Source organism: Danio rerio, chromosome 12, assembly GCF_049306965.1.
Source record: "Danio rerio strain Tuebingen ecotype United States chromosome 12, GRCz12tu, whole genome shotgun sequence".
NCBI classification, from domain to species: Eukaryota; Metazoa; Chordata; class Actinopteri; order Cypriniformes; family Danionidae; genus Danio; species Danio rerio.
In genome coordinates, this window is record NC_133187.1 from 30018550 (window position 1) to 30038046 (window position 19497).

A 19497-nucleotide genomic window follows, 5' to 3' on the forward strand; every position below is an offset into this window, starting at 1 on the left:
CTTTGAATGCAAATTACACCTAAGAACGATGACCTTAATGTTTTTTTTTTAAATCATTTCCAGTTTGAATGTTAGAAAGTCCTAAATAAGTAGAGCATAGAATGGATAACTAAAAATAGAATAGAACACAACCAGGAACTATGCTTCTAACTACAGCTCTAGATGTGTTATTGCAATCATACAAGTTTGCGAAGCAGGTTGTGAATTTTGTTTGGAACAACGAATTCGGCAAATGCCAAATCAACGAACTTTGTAACGAATTAACTTGCGACCTTAGCTGGCTGATGATGGTTTTCGGAAATGCACCCCAGATCAGCGAGTACCGATCAAGTTGTAAAATTTGATTATTGGCTGATACCAATCTTCAGCTGATCAGTAAGAACATCCCTATAATACAGCATACATTGCATTTTATTTATTTAGTTTTTGCCTGAATTTGCTCACTGATGTCTTCTGCATAGTCCTCTATCCATCTAGTGATATTATTTACTGTACATTTTAACAAATCAGAATTATTTACAACATTTTAAAGCAAAAAAACAAACAAACAAATAGACAAACAAAAGATTTTGTCAAATTAACAATCTAAATGATATCAAAATGACCATCTTTAAAGGCATCAGCCCCTACCCTCTCCGTCATTCTCCATCTTCTTAGACAGGATGGTCAGGCAGATCAAAGGTTACAGTGGGCCAATCTTAGCCTGCAAGCCCTACTTTAGGCATCTCTGCTTTAAACAATTAAAAATGTCAATAAGTTAAAAGTTGTTGGAAAAAAAGATCAAGCTTCTACAATGCAATTCAAAAGCATAAATATACAAGGGAAAAAATAAAAGTTATGTTTTTTTTTTTTACAGTGTAGTTAACTTATTATTACAGCTGTCAATGACTGATGTTACAGAACAAATCACTGGTTTAATTGTTCAGGACTGGCATTTTTGTCTCAATTTATCTCTGCTGGATAAAAATAAAAGGTTTTGCAGGTTTAACGGTTTATGTAATTGTATAAATTTCTCATCTTGTTGGACAAGTATATGAAAATTGCATGAGATTGGAGACTTTCATAGCAAATTATCTTGTGGGTGACTTGGAGCTGACATATCACTGCATTTATGCGTGTGCCTGTATGTCAGCCTTGAAAGGGTAATGGAAAAAAAGAATGCTTTCACACTACCTCTGAATAACAGCTGTACGCTGTCCAAGCCACATGGCCTCTAAACTGATAATCGCAGTGCAAAACAGATTATTTGGTGCACAGAGGGAAAGTGGTTTTCTGCCGAATTGTGATTTGCATGATAAATCTGAAAGGACAATCATGCTTAGGGGAAGTCTGAACCCACTGTAATACACTTCCTGCTAGATGTCCCATCACAGGAGTCATGATATCAGACTGGCTTAGAATTATCACAACTTTGATACTTCCTCATATCTTCAATGATCAATAGATATTTCACTGCACTTTATTATGCAAACAAGCCTTAAGCATGTTCAAGGGAAAAAACGTTAAAACTGTGCAAACAGTATTTGAATTCTGCACTTTAAATGGATGATTTCTTTTAATCATGGATCTTATGATTTTTATTATATTTTATAAAACTGCTTAAATTAAAGCCGCATTTCTAAATTAGTTAGAATTTGTGGCCTATACATGAAGATTTATCACTTCAGAAAGACCAGCAAACGTGTACTGAACTACACAGAATAAAATACTGAAAACAAAACAAGAATTAAGATGTGAAAAATCAAACCAGTCGTGATTTTGATGAACCAATATTGACTCATAAATCTCAACTTTTAGTCCAAGTAATTTTCAACGAATATGTGAAAATACAAAAGCACTTAAAGACAGTTGTGGTGTGGCTCTCTTCCAAAAATGACAGGGATTTTTGAGCATTACTTCTGACCTTCAAATAACAATTTATTAGACACTTAAAAAAGAATCTGCTTCCAAATTCTGACTATTTTAATCATGAAATTTTAACAATAAATGCTAGTTATGATGTTATTCATGATAGTGTGAGAGATCATTGGAGCCACTTTAAGTTAAAGCAAAATGGCTTGAAAAAATAACAAATACATGAATAAATGAATAAGTAAAACTTTGACATTTAAAATTTTTTTTAAAATGGACTAACAATGAGCAATACACTCACCGGCCACTTAATTAGGTACACTTTACTAGTACTGGTTTGGACCCCCTTATGCCTTCAGAACTGCCTTAATTCTTTGTGGCATGTATTCAACAAGGTACTGGAAATATTCCTCAGAGTATTATGCTCTATATTGACATGATAGCATCATACTGTTGCAGCAGACTTGTCGGCTGCACATCCATGATGCGACTCTCCCGTTCCACCACTTCCCAAAGGTGCTCTACTGGTTTGAGATCTGGTGGCTGTGGAGGCCATTTGAGTACAGTGGACTCATTGTCATGTTCTAGAAACGAGTCTGAGATGATTTTAGCTTTGCGACATGGTACGATATCCTGCTGGAAGTAAAAATTAAAAGATGGATACACTGTAGTCATAAAGGTATGGACATGGTCAGCAACAATACTCAGGTGGGCTGTGGCGTTGACACAATGCTTAATTAATACTAATGGGCCCAAAGTGTGCCAAGAAAATATCCCCCACACCATTACACCACCTCCACCAGCCTGAACCATCGATACAAGGCTGGATAGATTAAGGCTTTCGTGTTGTTGTTGCCATATTCTGACTTAACCATCCAAATGTCACAGTAGAAATCGAGACTCATCAGACCAGGCAACGTTTATTCAATCTTCTGTTGCCCAATTTTTGCAAGCCTGTGTGAATTGTAGCCTCAGTTTCCTGTTCTTAGCTGACAGGATTGGCACCCAGTGTGGTCTTCTGCTGCTGTAGCCCATCCGCCTCAAGGTTTGATGTGTTGTGCTTTCAGAGATGCTCTTCTGCATACCTCAGTTGTAACAAGCGGTTATTTGAGCTGTTGCCATTCTATCAGCTTGAACCAGCCTGGCCATTCTCCTCTGACCTCCTGTATCAACACGGAATTTGCGACCGCGGAACTGCTGCTCACTGGATATTTACTCTTTTCAGACCATTCTGTGTAATCCAAGAGATGGTTGTGCAAGAAAATCCCAGTAGATCAGCAATTTCTGAAATACTCAGACCAGCCCGTCTGGCACCAACAACCATGCCGCGTTCAAAGTCACTTAAATCACCTTTCGTCCCTATTCTGATGCTTAGTTTGAATTGCAGCAGATCATCTTGACTATGTCTACATGCCAGAATCCACTGAGTTGCTGCCATGTGATTGGCTGATTAGAAATTTGCATTAACAAGCAGTTGGACCTAATAAAGTGGCCGTGAGTGTACATTTTACAGCATTTATGAAATTATTCATATTTACATAGTGCATTAATGTCAACAAAAACAAATGCATCATTCATTTCATTGTTCATTTTAATTAAGCCATTAAAATAAAACCTTTTTGTAAAGTGTAAAAATAAATAAGTAGGCACTCAGCCTTGCAGAAATATTCAGTGTTGAAGAAGGAAATTTAAACAGCCATAGGGTTCTGCGATAATATCTTCTATAAAAACACTCACTTGACAGCCATTGATTTATGTGTTTTCACACTTATAAGATCTGAAATATTTAGTGCAAGCTCTTATTCTTGGCTTATGATTGTCTTTAGTGTGTCCTCTTAGTAGAAAGTGACCTAGAGAGGTGTCAAGCAGCTTTATAAAAGGCACGTGGTTCTCGTGCCCTCTGGCTCAGATCATATTGCAGGCTTATGTCATGTTCCCCTGAGATATGCTCTTCAATTCACAGCTGACTGTCTCCTCTGTGGTCAAAAATCCCGAGGCATCCCAATAATCACTTACCCCTTAGGAAAATACATCACAAATCCACATAACACTTGCTATGATGATCACATCTGCACCAAATTTGGTTTCCGAGGGATTCCAGTGAATTGTATTAGTTAGTGGAATATTTCAAACAGTTGCCACGGTTATGAGGTCTATTACTTCATTCGCTTAAGCCTCATTTGTTCAATTATTTAATTGCAGGAGTTAAATTAGATTTTGGGGTGGGGAGAGAACCTTCTGATGCAAATGTATGACATGACATGACATAATTTGCCTATAAAGTTAAATGACCTGTGCTTTTCTTATTGTGTGAGAATGCCTTTTTCAGATCTTTCCAGCTCATAGTAATCCTTGCTTGGCACTAAGTTGACGTAATTTGTACATAATAGCTGTTACCTTTCATGAAGCATTAGCTTTTCAAATCTTTCCCGGGTGGTCTTCTGTGTTCCATGTTTAAAAAGCCCTCTTTTCACAGTCTGGTGTTAATTTAGGCTGGATTCCTTTCAGAAAAAAAAGATGATTTCAGACTTTCTGTTCATCTTTAATTAAAAAAAATCAATGACAAACTATTTTTTAATGATGTGATTATTAGTTTCATAATAAATGTTTGACAAATATATTTGTTTGTAAATGTTTGTAAGTAATTTAAAAGCAACAGGGGACATTTAAAAAGACATCTGGATTTTGTGGATTGATTCAAGCCATTTAAGAAATTATCTTGGGTCACATCTTTCCCAATGAATCGGGTAAAAGCCTAAAGAAATTGATGGCGCAGACTGCTCCAGACACATTAGACTGCATGAGATCTGTCCAAGAAGCAAGAATGTGTAATATTCAGAAGGTTAGATTGCTCAAAAAACTTGGCACACATCTTTATGAAGATAATGACTAAAGATTGACTATAACCTGAAAGCGAAATACAAAGGCAATAACAATCGCTATATGATCTGCTTTTGGCTGAAGAAACACCATGTGTGATTATCGGTGGGTGCCTAGCAGATGCAAAGCTTATTAAAATCTGTTCACATGAGGAGGAAGGTTGAAATGGTGATTAAATTTTCCTAATTGGATCTTCCTTGGATTCCTACGACAAACGGCAGGCATCCAATACACTTTTGTTGAATGAAACAAAGTTGCATTAAATAAAATCACTAGTCAGGCTTTTACACTTCCTCACAATTCCTTCATGTTGTTGCAACAAAAACTGATTAAGTTAACTTTAAGTTAACTTTTTTTTTCAAAATTAAGTGGACTGAACATAAAATAATGAAGTAAAAAACTTCAGCTTATTTAAAGAAGTAGTATGAAATAGCAGTAAAATATTTTTGAGTGTCACATGGGCGATACGGTGGTGCAGTGGGTAGTGCTGTAAACTCACAGCAAGAAGGTTTGAGTCCTGGCTGGGTTAGTTGGCATTTCTGTGTGGAGATTACATGTGCTCCCCGTGTTCGCATGGCTTTTCTCCGGGTGCTCTGGTTTTCCCCATGTTCAAAGATATGCGCTGTAGGTGAAGTGGGTAAGCTAAATTGTCCTATGCATATTCTAGTCCTTCAGATTGGGGGTTGAGCATTGGGCTAACAATTCACCTCATAAAAACTACAGTAGATGTTACAAAACACAAATATGGTGCGGCTAAATATCAACTTCTATATAAACAGCCCTGTGAGTAAGTGAGGTCTCAAAAGAAATGTCGTAATGACATTGTTTGCAAAACCATGGCATGACAGTGGCTGTGTCCCATGTGCCACACTTGATGTGTACTTACGGTCTTGTAGTGGTTGTGTGCATACAGTATGTCCTTGGAAACCAAGGATGCCCCATTTATCATCTTACATTTCAGAAGAGTGCTTGTGAATGCTGCCCTTGGAACTGCCATACGCCCTTGATGCACACCTTAGCACAGCATTCATTGATGTGGACACAACATTGGACCACAATCTAATACTGTAGGCTATTCGACATTCTGTCTGTTAAATGTAGATTTTGAGGGCTGCACAACGTGGAGTGGTATTTTGGGGAAAACTAAAATCAAATAAAGAAATTTTATGAAAAAAATACAGGTTTGGAATGATATTCCAACTATGTTCCAAATGACAAAACAAAAAAATAAAAAATATATAAATATAAAAAATAACCATCAATTATTGGTTATAATTATGCAGTGTAGCTCAGTTAGAACTAATCTGTAGGGTTGTGACAATTCCTTAAACATTCTTTTTATTTATTTATTTTTCTGCATATATATATATACGTATATATATATATATATATATATATATATATATATATATATATATATATATATATATATATATTTATATATATATATATATATATATATATATATATATATATATATATATATATATATATTTTATATATATATATATATATATATATATATATATATATATATATATATATATATATATATATATTGCTTCAAAATTAAAAATTCACATTCATATTCCTTATTCATTATTTGCAGGGAGGAGAAGCTTTTTTTTATTGAACTGCATGATAATTTAATGTTTCCACTTCAGTTTTGCAGAATTCCATTCACATTGTATCTGGTTACCATGAAAACACCATCACACACTGAGCACTTGCTGCTGCTTTTTTGAATTAGCTGTCATGCAGTAGAAATATCCAAATAAAATGTGTTTAACATGCTGAGAGAAGGCAATCTATTTCTTTGTTGGAAACATTCAAATTTCAAAACTAATTGTGACAAAAGTTCACCAGAAAAAAAGGAAAATGTTGTCAATATTTAGTCATATTTCACTAGTTCCAAACCTGTTTGAGTGTGACACATTTTGAAAAAAGTGTGTGTGTGTGTGTGTGTGTGTTTCACCTTTTATTTATTTTTAAGAGCTCCTATTTTGCATCATAAAAGGTCGTATTTTGGTTTTGGGGGTCTCTGACAACAGGCTTATATGCATGCAAGGTCAAAAAACACTTAGATTGTCTTATAATATGTATTTATGTTTACCTAATTATCCCAGCGACTCCCATATGATTCAATCAGCAATGTGTTGATTTGTTCCCAAACCGCTCCTTTGCATGAGGCTAATCTACTGTGATTGATCCAACGTCCCAACCAGACAGAAATGCATCACATGTCAATGAAGTAGCAGAGTATGTGTAAGCCCAATGCAGTTAAACACCAGCATAACTCTTAAACCTAAGCCTAAGTAATAACAAATACACCCATTCAGTATTATTCCACACAATTGCAGAAGGTTAACTATTTTGAAAATTCACGCCACACATGTGTAGAAACAGCTAGTGGCCATAGCAATGACAAACGTCAGAGGATCTTGAGTTCAGATACGCATTGGAAATCGGTAAAGTAAGAAGCACTCATCACATTTTCAACATGGTTTTGGACACAATTTGTGAATAGCCTATAAACATTTAAGAGGGAGATACAGTACAAGCACTGATCTATAGATTAGTGACTAAAAGCCACGCGGAGCGATTACAACTTATTATAACACAATTAAACACATATTTTGCAAACTACACAAAACGTGGCAACAGTTTTAAATACGCTTACATGTTATGATCCAGAGGATGAAGAAACTGGTGCATATGAACTGTAACAGTTACTGACAAAGTCCCTGTTAAAGTCTCATACATAATAGTCTCTGCTACTCCTTCCTTTAATAGCAGACGGCCGATCGAACTTTAATGTCATGATCAGACTCATATACCCTGTGCTCCACTAGTATTTGAAGAGAAAGGCCCGTTCACGTTTTACCAGATGCGCTACTACATATTTGGTGATGTACCGCAATGACATCTGTGCATTCGATTTAACGCGTCAATTCATTTATTTCACTCTGAGTCGACTATTTTATAAGAGAATCAATAGTTTTAAACATAGTGCACTTTCAGATTTAAACTTCAGCTGGATTTTTTCATTCACTCAGTGCTGTGTTACACACTGCATGGAAGCTCATTTTCAAAAACCCATAATAGGGTCCCTTTAAAACACAAATAAATAGTGGCAATTGCAATTAATTAACAAGCTGACAAACACCTGAGTGAGTCAAACTTGCAAAGATTGAGTTAATGATCAACCGAACAAAATTCAAAACTTTTCAAAATACTGACCATGGTGAGCAAGTGATTAAGTGATAGCTAATACTATAGGTTTAATCAGTGACTTTATTAATCTTCCTTTCCACTTCCTTTCTTTGAGTGTTATTCCACTTAGAAAAATATGAAAAAATGCTACACGGCCCAGTTTTCTACATGAACGATGACATAAGCAGGAATGGCCAACAATGGAGACATTACTCAAAAATTACACCTAAACAATCAAAACACTGCCACAAACTCACTAACAGTAACTTACTAACTTGAGCTTCACATTCTCTATTGTAATCAGAAAGGTCTTTCTGACAACGTATAAAAACTGGACTGGCCACTGGTTAATTTAAAACTTATTCAGAGCTTTCATGTAAAATGAGATTCAGTAGCACATATCTAGAGAAGGAAATAAATCACCCTCTTTGAAATACGATACTGGTTTCAGTATAATGAAATCTCACTTGTTTATTGATTTTAACGTGTGGAGTTTTTTGTGAAGGTAGTAGTGACTTGCACTAAAGCGACATCATTTGTAAATTAAAACATGGCATATCAGATATACCAGCTCACTCCTGTAAGGCACTGAATTAAAATGACTATCTTTCACGGCAGCCAGATCATTGAAGTCCACACATGGTTTATCTTATCCAGCTTTACTAATAAATGGCTGTTTTACTGGCTGCTCTTTCACTATAGCCTTTTCTTCACCTGGCTCTGCAATGTTAATCACAGATGCTTTCTTTCTGTAAATGCTAAGATACTGCTTGTTATTTCCTGCATCCTTGGTAATTATTCTGAGCACCTGCAGTGTGAATAAATTGTTTGGGTTCTGAGTACAAAGACCTTGGTTGGAATTATTTAAACGGTACCTAAGACGGTTTATTTTTCCTCTTGAACTAATTAAGATTTTATTTGATATGGGTCAGTTTTCAAACATAAATGTGCAAAGCTGTCTGCCAGAAACTGATAGGAGTTATCCTCCAAACCATTATCTCCTCAGAGTATTGAAAGCACTAACCTCTGAATAAATCACCTGCGGTCTTTAAGATCATGCAGTCCAATTAGTGGCCAACCTATCTTTGTACTTCTGAGACATTATGCCATGGAAAAGTCAGTAATGGAAACAAAATAGAGTTTAAGAGCAATGGCTATTTAATGCAAACAATACTTTAAAAGACACAAACATGACCATGTGGTGACATTATTGTCCTTTTTAAAAATGGAAAACGGTGATTACATGTTGTTCTGCATGTGTGCAACACTGGAGTAAACAATCTGAGATTAATTAAAACTGTGAAGCAGTTTGAAGATCTTAATTGTTTACAATACAATTGAAATACACTTTGTAATTCCTGGATAAAAGGCTTACCACATTCAATTGTACACTGTAGTCTCCTCCCTTTTTCTTGAGGTTTCCCCAAAGGTTTTATTTCTGAAATGCTGTCATTCATATTTCTTTCCACTTGTGTTACTGAACCCTGTCTTTGTTTTGCACGCTTCAGTGTGTGCCATCATCATGTTTATTGAAGGTTTGCACGTAAGTAATGGAAGTGTGATGCAGTGTTTCCAGTTTTACTTCTTCTGTTGAGCAGAACCAGAACAAATACAAATATGGGACCTTGAGAGTTCAGAAGCCGAATCCTTCAACCCTGAATTTTGATGATAGTCAAGTAGAGTGCGTTATTCAGACTTTCAACACATGCAGTCATGCTTCATACCCAACTATGACCCATTTTAAGCCATCTTATGGAAAAATGCTGTGGAATGATTGCTATAAGAATGTGAAAGAAACTGCAGATGACAATTATGTAGTTTAACTATTAGGTAAATTAAAAGTGCTATACACCAATGGGTTTCACGGTTTTAGAGAAAAATGACCTAGAAAGCTTCTCGCTAGGGTTTTACAAGTGTTTTTGTAACCTTCATAATGATGTAAGATCCATTACTGCATCAGTTAAATAGAAACTATTATAGTTTTCCAGACAGAGTAGAAAGTAAACATTTTGGATGTACATTTTATGCTCTATTTTCATCTCGCAATACTGACAGCAAGTGAATTCACAAGGGAAGGAAGAGAAATGGAACACCCCAGATTTCCACCAGTGTGTGTTAGTGTCATTTATGATGCTGAAGTAAAACTGAACCATACTGTTTAAAGGTTTGCAATTGTTTTGATTGTTTTTAAACAAATCTTCATTTGTTTTATCAAAACAAAAAAATATGATTTAAATTTTAATTAGCAATGTTTTAATTTTTTATTTATTATTATTTTTTTTTACGTTTTTAATTTAATTTTAACCTGTTCTTGTCAGGAATTGACACTTGGTGTACGCACACTAGGCTATCCGAACCGTGCCCGGGCACATTTCTGGGTTCGGCTGACAAGTGTGAGTGCTCTGAATCACACCCAGGCACAGTTCACTTGGCCGGCCCTGGCCTGGTTGGAAGAGGAGTGCCAAAGCGTGGCTCGGTTAGGCTATGGTGTGGTATGCTTGTAATGTGAGTGCAAAGAGTGCCTGAGCATGAAACTTAAGATGTAACGTCACTTTTAAGAGACTTTTAAGTTTCATATAGATTTATTAATCATTCTTACTTTTACTACGTGAATTGTCAAAGCTTAATAAAGATGCAAACTCCCCGCTTTACCTGCCACCTTCAGCAAACCTCCTAATACCTGCAGCACAATGATTTTATGAAGGTTTAAAAAGTGGTGTACTGTATCTGTTAAGCAAAAGATTTGACACCACATGACAAATGACTCAAAATAATACAAAAAAATATATATAAATAAAGCAATCACCATTACACTGAGCAAGATCGCTTCTCTTCTAAACTGAGCAGTCGCATCAATAATGCTCAGAACGTAGACTGCAAAAAATGCTTTTCTTGTCTTCTTTTTACTCCAAATTCTTATATAAAGAAGCATTTTCTAGGCAAGCAAAACAATATTGTCTTTTTTTCAGAAATAATGTCAAAACTAAGTGATTTTGTACTTAAAACAAGCAAAATAATCTGACAATCTTGTTTTTTTAATTAATTATTTATTTAAAAAAACTTTTTAAATAAATCAATTAATTAATTAATTAATTTGCTTGTTTTAAAGAGCCCCTATTAAGGGTTTTTGAAAATGAGCTACCAGTGTGTAACACAGGACTAAGGGAATGAAAATATCCAGCTGAGGTTCAAATCTAAAAGTGCAGCATGTTTTAAAGTATTGATTATTGAGCAAATTTTTGACTCAGAGTCGAATAAACGAATCGAGTTGAGTTCGGATCTTTTATTGGATTGCATCGACGTCGATATGGTACATCTCTAAATATGTACTTACAGTTCCGTTAAAATGTACACGTGATTTCCCTCTACACACATCAGCGGTGGGCTGGGGGATCAAGGAACTGATCATGACACGAAGATAACCATCACTGACAGAGATTCGGCTGCAGGCAGCCCAGGAGGGATTGTGGAGACAGGAGACAGGTTGTGATTGTGCGTACGACAGCGAGAACTGCGGCGACGGGAGGGATTATCACGGACAAAAGTGAGGACATGTCGCTGATGCCCTCTCTCTCGCCTGGGTCGCCTCTATAGACGGGCTGGCCCTGGCTACAGGGAATAAAGGGTTAAAGTTAATTTTCACAACAAAACCCAAGTATAGTCAATCTAGTGCTGTGTTTGTTCCTGTCGTTTTTCTGATTTTTGATACAATAACCTATGCTGCAACGTGGGATTCGCTGGCAATTTAATTTTGAAGAAGCAGCAGAGACCATGGGACTTTGTCAGACTTTGACAATGACTTTGTCAGTAATTTTTACAGTTCAAATAGACCAGTTTCTTCTTTCTCGGATCATAACATGTAAGTGCCATTAAAAGTGTTGTCTCGTTTTGTGTAGTTTACAAAATGTGTGTTTAATTGTGTGTTGTAATTACCTCTTGCGGCTTGTAATCATGTATCTAAATCTGTATGGGAATGTTCACATATCACGTCCAAAACCACGTTAAAACATGACGTGCTTCTTAATTTACCAATTTAAATGCATTTTTGAGCTGGCGATCCTCTGCTGTTTGCCTTTTGCTATTGCCACCATCAGCCATTCCTTCACACTCACTGCACAGTCAATTTTCAGACTGGGTCATCAGATCAATCAGCGCACATTAGCTTCGCGCTAAGGAGGGGTTTGGGAACAAATTAATCGCTGAACGATTCCTATGGGAGTCGCTGGGAAAATTTGGTAAAAACAAATGCATATTATAAGACAATGAAAGTTTGTTTTGACCTTGCATGCATATCAGCCTGTTGTTGGAGACCCCTAAAAACAAAATATGACATTTTTAATACAAAATGGAAAAAACTCTTTAAGGAAAAACTCACTTAATTTTGGCATTTATTTCTTAAAACAAGATAATATGTTTTGCTTGTCTAAAAATTCTTCTTGATTTAAGATTTTTTTAGATATTTGGACTAGAAACAAGACAAAAATTCTAAGTTATCTAATCTTAGCAATCTAAGTGCAGGCTAAGGGAGAGAGGGGGGAGGGGACAATGGTGCATGGGCACGGTTTAAGACAACCATGCCTAGTGTGAGTACACCCTTACAGTACTTTAAGAGGGAACTTAAGCAATGCTATTTTTTGCATTGCAGAAAACATTTTGCCATCCTTTATAATATAATCTTGTTAAAACGGATACATTTTATTTTTAGGATTCTGTGATCAATCAGAAAGCTCAAAGTGAAGTTTCATAAACTAATTTCGAGAGGAGCACGTGATATGATTGTGCACCGCTGGCCACTCATCCGTAATCAGTAATAATCCAATCAGAATGATCCTAGCTTAGTATAAATGGATCACTTTCTCATTGCACTATCTTCGTTTTGGAAGAATCCCCCCTTCCACCCCATCTCCTCCTTTTTATCCCCTTCTAAAGGGGGAGCGATCGAGACCTACATGATCTCGGTTCTCCTGATATGCTTCTAGACCGGGCGGGAGCCCTGGGCTCAAATATCTCCGAGCTCAGGGTTCTCTCCCGGGACAGCATGCCAAACCTGCTATAAGTGCCAAGCATATCTAAGTGGGAACTCTTGAAATAATAGTATAATATAAATGTATTTATAATGTAAAAAATGAAAATAAAAATGTTATTATTAATAATTTTAAACCAATTATAATTGATCACAATAGAATAGCAAAACATCATAGAATGATTTATGAAGGATCATGTGACACTAAAGACTGGAGTAATGATATTATAGAAAATTCCACTTTTGAATAGTTTTGCTACATTTTTCACTGGTAAGCAGAATTGGCTTATTTTATAACATTAACAAAGGTTACTGTTTCCAATGTATTAATCCATGCATGCACACACACACACACACACACACACACATACACAAACACAAGTTGTAAGAAATATGCATATGAAATTAAAATAAAATAAGATCCACTGTTTCTATACACAGCATCAATTTAGCATTTTTTTCCAAGCTATGCAGGCCTATTTTCTGACCATGTCTTCTTTTCAGTGGTGGTTAAACATTCTCAACCAGGAATATAAATGCACAAACACAGGCTGGAAATAGAGGGTTACTTTGGAGTCTAAATGATAACAGACTCCCTCTATCATAGACAGAATCTTACCAATGGAGAGGCCAGGTGGTCCTCAGTGAGCTGCTAGTGCTATTGTATAACATTGGATGATTAAATGCATGAAGGAGATTGCAGTTGCACTCTAGGTGCAAAGTGCAGCACAGTGCCGCGCATGTGAAGAACAATCACACAGTAGATGCTTTCCATTCAGTTCAAGACAGCAGTTCAAAATAATTAATCTAATCAGAATCACCAAGCATGCAAAAGCTCACTTCAGAAATGAAGAAAGTGAGTTAAATGTTTTGAAAAGAAAGCAAACTAAAAGCAAAAGCCTCAGCTTTATTATTATAGCTTTCATGCAAATCATTTAAGACTTCATTTGAGCCACAGAAAAACTATTTTTTATTTTTATTTTCTAAAGATCTATAACATTTTTAGTTACAATGTTTGCCAGCTCTACTTGTCATAGTGCAGATACTGTAAATATTCGGCGTCTCTGCTCTTCATGATTCTTCAGAAATCGTTCTACTATGCTCTGTTGATCTAGGAACAGCTGTAACTATCATCATTAAAAATAAGTTATGTCTACTGCTTAATTTTTGTAAAAATGCTTAAACACTAAAACAATCAAAATATTTTACAGTGTAAATGGAGTATGGAAAGTATTCAGACTGCCTTAAATTGTTGCATCTCTCCCAAAAAAGACTCATGGATGTAGTAAATCAAAAAAGGTGGCTTCTACAAAACAACGAGCAGGTTCAATGATTTTAGCAAATGGCTGCAATATAACAAGTATGTTTATGTTAAATTATGTTTACATAGCAAGGAAATTTTCACAGTATTTCTGATAATATTTCTTCTTTTATTTTGACGAGAATAATAAAACATTTTAATAAAAAAAAAACAACAAAAACATTTTAAGGTCAAAATGATTAGCCCTTTTAAGCTATATTTTTTCTGATTTTCTACAGTACAAACCATCGTTATACAATTATTTGCCTAATTACCTTAACCTGCATAGTTAACCTAATTCTTCTTCTTCTTAGTCAAGTATGGTTGCAGGGGTCGGTTCTTTGGAACAAGTCCTCCTTTTAGACTTATCCATATGATAACGACTTTTTTTTACACCTTCCGGCGCCCTGTCGTCTGGGTCAGTCACCCTCATACACTATGGACAATTTAGCCTACCCAATTCACCTGCAGCATGTCTTTGGACTGTGGGGGAAACCGGAGCACCCGGAGGAAACCCACGCGAATGCAGGGAGAACATGCAAACTCTTCACAGAATGCCAATTAAGCCGAGGTTCGAACCAGCGATCCAGCGACCTTCTTGCTGTGAGGCGACAGCACTACCTACTGCGCCACTGCTTTAGTGCAAACAGAGTTTTTTTTTTTTTTTTTTTTTTTTTTAAACACAAGATGAGGGTGTGTAGCAGGTTACAACCCACAGATCCAACTGAAAAGGCACAATATGTAGACTCTACATTTCTAATGAAACAATCGCTATGCGACGCTCCCTAACAATAGGGCAGTTAGAGGTCTTTGTCAGCTGGCATTTTTGCTCTGACATGGAATAAAAGTAAAATGTCATTGACAAATATGTCATGTACTCAGTTACCTGTGACCTGCCTTTCAACCCTATGGCAGACTAATTGCCACTGTGGTCTCACTGGAGCAATCTGAGGTGAAGACTCTTACTCAAGGGTACAGTTTTGATTGAGCAGAATTGAGAACTCAATGAAACCCCAGTGCCACCTCAACCTCAAAATAATATTTAACTGTCTGACTTTCTCCAGCTCTCTGTATGGTGTGCTTATCTACAGAGACTCCAACATTTGTCTAATATGTTTAAATGTGTTAAAGACTGAATTTAGATGAACATAAATACAATCAGCCACAAACGTTTATCCAAAGGGATTTACACTGTATTCAGGGTTTATCTTTTATCACACAATACATTTCCTGGGAAAGAAATACAACCATGACATGCTCTGTTGAAGCTACAGTACAGAAATGCCTTTCATGTTAAAACATGCATGATATATTACAAACACAGTGGGTAATGTCAACTACTCAAAAAAAAAAAAAAAAAAATTATTGTTAGATGACTTGAACTGAGGTGAGCTGCTATTTTAAACTCAGCATACTTTTACAGACAGTTTTACAGACACAATTTTATTCAGCTGTCATTGAGTCAGTTCTGTGTTCCTCCATTACTGTCTGGTTCAGGCCAGCCACCAAATCAGACATACCTGCAATGGTCTGAAGCAGCACAAGATCACATATTGCAATTGGTAAATCACTTGTCTCAAGGTTTTACATGTATTTATTTAGTAATTTATTACGTTATTTTGCAAATAATTATTTTCAAGTAACCACAGTTGAAATTTGATGCATAAAGTATGCTAATAATTGGCAATTAACCTAAAGTAAGATTGCTGTGAGAGGGTCTATAAAATTACGTACCCTAATGGAGCCATACTGACTTTTTTTTAGTTAAGAAAATATTACAGTGTATTTAGTCTGTTAAATCTATTATTTTGTTATTGCTACATTTGTTGCAGTTTTTTTTTTACTCTGGTTCTTCACAGTCTGAGAAATTTGAAATAAATTTAATGTAATAAAAACATTACGCTTTGACATTATAATTGTTTTGTACTGTTTTATAATGTAATATATAACACATTTCTAATCATAATAGTTTTAATAACTAATTTCTAACAATGGATTTATTTTATCTCTGCCATGATGACAGTAAATAATATTTTACTAGATGTTTTTCAAGACACTTCTATACAGCCTTAAAGTGACATTTAAAGGCTTAACTAGATTAATTAGGTTAACTAGGCAGGCTAGAGTAATTAGGCAAGTTATTGTATAACAGTTGTTTGTTCTGTAGATTATCACAAAAAAAATTGCTTAAAGGGGCACATATTTTTGTCCCTACAATGGTGTCTAAAAAAAACGTAAAACTGCTTTTATTCTAGCCAAAATAAAACAAATAAGACTTTCTCCAGAAGAAAAAATATTATCAGACATACTGTGAAAATTTCGTTGCTCGGTTAAACATCATTTGGGAAATATTAAAAAAAGAAGAAAATATTTGAAGGGGGCTAATAATTCTGACTTAAACTGTATTTTAATATAGGCTTATGAATATAAATATATTGTGTAATAAATGCTTACAAAAACAGCTCCAATGTTATTAGCTACTAAGAAAGTCAGTTGCAATGTACCTAGCTACTTTTTTAAAAGTGTAGTTTAGCTCTTCCTGGTGAGAAGCTTGTACTGTAGATTATCAAGCTACAGTTTCTACGTAACACTGGTGTGCACTTGTCTAATTTTCTCCAGAATCATAAAATAGGAGGTGAAATCACTCGAGACCCCTCTCACACAGGCTACAAACTTCATACTTTTTCCCCCCCTCAAGAAAAAGCTACAGATCTCTGTGCATTAACACAACTAGGCATAAAAAAGTGTTTTTACCTCAGGCCAAATCCAACTTAGCTTGCACATCAGTTGTTTTAGTTCATTAACAATATCGTTATTGTTTTTATTTATTTTCTCACTTATTTTAATGTGTCAATATGTACAGATTTACCATAAGTGACCAACTTATGCTCCTATAAACCAAAAAAAAAATCTAAAAAAGATGGACAGACATTAAGACGGACGGACGGACAGACAGACAGACAGACCCATTATCCTACTGGCTCTATCTGCAAACTGAGGTAGTGTGGCATATGTTTGTATAGGTGTATAGCACACTAATTTTCCATCGCTTGAATGTGTAGCATGTGTATGTGTGAACTGAACAGCACTACAGATGGAGCTAACTGACTGAGTCACAAAGGAGAGGAAACAAAGATCAGACATTAGTGCCCCAGGTTCACTTGTTTGATGCATGATGTACCATTTGGACCATTCATCTGAAATACAGAAGAGAACTTTTCGTCACCCTCCACACATCTTTGGCACAACACATGTTAAGGGAATTGCAAAAACACAAACACTTCTCCAACAAAATCTTTTCAAGATTCATGAAATGCAATTTTTTTTTTTTTACCTTCAAATAACAAAGAGATAGTGTTTCTATTCCTCGCCACTATAATAACTAAGGAAATGGAAACTCGAGAGAAAAGGCTTCCTCTGATCTCAGCGACAGGGACTGCACTGCAGGGCTTACTTACATAGAGAACACAGTGGCACAAGTGTATGCACACATCTGCCGGTCCACCCGTTGCTTTAACTGCTGTTCATTTGAAACACTGAACAAGCTTGCATAAGGACTTTCCAGCAGAGATACTCAATCCATAGACTTTCTTTATTTATTCATGAGATTCCTCACAAAGATAGCTTAAAGGATATTTTGTGAAATATGTCCTTAAAAAGTACTTTAAAAAAATTTTTTGGAATAAATATGAAAAAATTTATGCTATTGTTTATGAGCTCAGTTTCTTAAAGAGCCCCTATTTTGCAAAAAAAAAAAAAAAAAACATGCTTATATGTGTTTAAGGGTACAAAACTTTTGCATTATCTTAATATATGCATTTATTTTTACTAATTACCTCAGCGACTACCATCGGATTTGTTCAGCGATTTATTTGTTCCCAAACCTCTCCTTAGTGCAAAGCTAAACTGCGCTGATTGGCCCGATGAGTCAGTCTATTGCCATTGGTCGACTGCGTTCAGCACAAGATAGAGAGAAATCCCCACCACAGGTAGTATGAAGTGGCAGAAGGTATGTGTGAGCCCAATGCTGGAATGCAATAAAGCAATGCAGTTAAACACCGGCATATTATGCTACTCTTAAACTTAACCCCAAGTAATAACAACGACACACATTCAATATTAATCCACACAATGGAAAAAGTTTAACTATTTTAAAAGTTGACCGCACAGCGTGTGTGAGGAACAGCTGATGATGGACATAGCAAAGGCAAACAGCAGAGGACCACGATTTCAAGAACGCATTTAAATCAGTAAAGGAAGAAGCAAGCATCGCATTTTTAACATGGTTTTGGACGAGACGTGAACTGCCCCATACAGATTTAACCTGAGAGATACAGTACAAGCACTGATCTATAGCTGATAAATGATTACAAGCCTCCTCGAGTGGCGATTACAACTTATAACACAAAGTTAAACACATACTTTGCAAATTACACAAATCGAGGCATCAATTTTAATTACACTTACATGTTATGATCCGGAGAAAGAAGAAAATGGTCCATATGAACTGTGACTGTTACTGAGAAAGTCACTGTCAAAGTCTGACAAAGTCACATGTTCTCTGCTGCTCCTTCAATAGCAAATGGTCGACGAATCCCACGTTGCAGCGTAAGTTATTGTATCAAAAATCTGAAAAATGACAGGAACAGACACAGCACTGGGCTATATAGTGACATTGTTGTGAAAATACTGTAAACTTTAACCCTTTATTCCCCGCAGCCGAATCTCCATCTGTCAGTGATCATCATCTTGGCATTATGATCAGTCGATCCCCGTGTCTCCGCTAGTGTCTGAAGTCAAAGCGCGTGCACATTTTACCAGAACTGGAACTACATTTTTTGGTGATGTACCATGTTGACGTTGATGTGATCAAACAAAAGATCCAAACCCAACTCGATTCGTTTATTAGACTCTGAGTCAACTATTTCTCTAAAGAATCAATAGTTTTAAACAAGGTGCAATTTGAGATTTAAACCCTAAAGCTGTGTTAAACACTGCACTTACTCTTTAAAATCAAGGTGAAATAAGTTGAGAGCCAGTAAACATTTGTGCAAGGTAAATTTGAAACCATTTTTCCAATTATATCTCAAAGGGTCCTGTAAATCCTAGAACAACTTCTCCTGTAACTAAAATGAACAATATGCTAAGATCATGTATTTTGTCAGAAGATACTGTAATTGTGAACTGTACACTACCTGACAAAAATCTTGTCATCAATCCCAGTTATAAG

At 35.8% G+C, this 19497-nt stretch overlaps 1 protein-coding gene and 1 long non-coding RNA gene across 2 annotated transcripts in view; one reads left to right on the top strand and one right to left on the bottom strand.

Moving 5' to 3' along the window:
- The window catches only part of uts2r (urotensin 2 receptor), a 63874-nt gene that overhangs the window by 26828 nt on the left and 17549 nt on the right, over positions 1-19497 (top strand). The gene's annotated exons all lie outside the window — the stretch shown is intronic.
- The window catches only part of LOC141376815 (uncharacterized), a 94756-nt gene that overhangs the window by 2790 nt on the left and 72469 nt on the right, over positions 1-19497 (bottom strand). The window contains exon 3 of the long non-coding RNA XR_012388043.1: positions 4249-4352. This is a non-coding gene — a long non-coding RNA (uncharacterized lncRNA). The remainder of the gene's footprint in view (positions 1-4248; positions 4353-19497) is intronic.